Source organism: Octopus bimaculoides, chromosome 17 (genome assembly GCF_001194135.2).
Source record: "Octopus bimaculoides isolate UCB-OBI-ISO-001 chromosome 17, ASM119413v2, whole genome shotgun sequence".
NCBI lineage: Eukaryota > Metazoa > Mollusca > Cephalopoda > Octopoda > Octopodidae > Octopus > Octopus bimaculoides.
The window spans coordinates 345,744-346,963 of NC_068997.1; the positions used below are offsets into that span (position 1 = coordinate 345,744).

General features: G+C 43.2%; 1 protein-coding gene across 1 annotated transcript in view; it reads left to right on the plus strand.

Annotated features, from left to right (window-relative positions):
* Positions 1–1,220, plus strand: part of LOC106869326 (uncharacterized) — a 13,683-nt gene that overhangs the window by 2,677 nt on the left and 9,786 nt on the right. The window lies entirely within an intron of this gene.

Here is a 1,220-nt window from a genome sequence, read left to right on the forward strand (position 1 = left end):
AATAGATAGATAGATAGATAGATTGATAGACGTGTGTGTATTTGTGTATACAAACATATTCATCTACGAAGTGGTGTCAAAATTTCCCGGACTAGTTCTGTAGTGCACCGATAGATGGCAGCACATGGTTACGTGCGCAGTGGGAGCTAGTAATCACTTTCATGAGGCACTATGCCGAGTGACATCGCTGTGTTTACTTCGCAAGTTGAGAAATTTGTGTTTTTGCGATTATGTGTATGCTGAAGTTTGCGATTTTTGTCATGGAGGTGAAATTTTGCGTTAAGCATGGGAAGTCATCACCGGTGATGAGAGTTGGGTCTACAGGTATGACCTTCAGACGAAGCAGCAGTTGTCATAATGGAAGAGCCTTTTATCCCCCACGACCGAAGAAGGCAGGATAGAGCCGCAGCTCAATCAGGATTTTGTTCGAAACCCGCGGTATTGTGCATCGAGAATTTCTCTCCCAGGACCAGACCGTCAATCGAGAGTTCTACCGCAACGTTTTGAAGCGTTTGAGGGAGAACATTCGGCGAAAGCGACCGGATCTGTGGAGCGCCAAAAATTGGATTCTTCTTCACGACGACAATACATCGTGTCACTGAGCTCGCCTCACTCGTGAATTTTACGCCAAAAACATGATATCGCTTCCGCACTCACCCTATTCGCCAGATTTAGCACCTGCGGACTTCCATCTCTTCCCCAATGTGAAAATGTAGCTGAAAGGTCACCGTTTTAACACCGTTGTCGAGATCAAGAGCGAATCGCAGAAGGTCCTCGACTCGCTTACGGAAAACGACTTCCAAATCGGATTCCAAAAGTGGGAGGAATGCTGGAACCAGTGTATTCCTGCGCAGGATGACTAGTTCGAAGGAGATGTTGTTAAAACGTAGGTAAATATGTTATTTTTTATTAAACACAACTAGTCCGGGAACATTTTAATCCGACCTCGGGATCTTGTTCAAAACGGGGCACCAGTATTTTCTTAACGAAACGCTTTGAAACTTGGGACAAGTCTTTTTCTCTTAGTCTTCTTAACAAAAAAACGTACATCGCAAGTTATTTCATGTTAAAGTTGTCGTATTTCTGTAATTTCAACCAATGACTGACGTCCATTCAGCCGTAAAAATTAAGTGCTGACTACGTAAACAAACGATTCTCGGCGGTGATAAAATTATTATTTCCTTGTCAAAAAAAATGGCTGAAGCATATTAGCAGTAGCT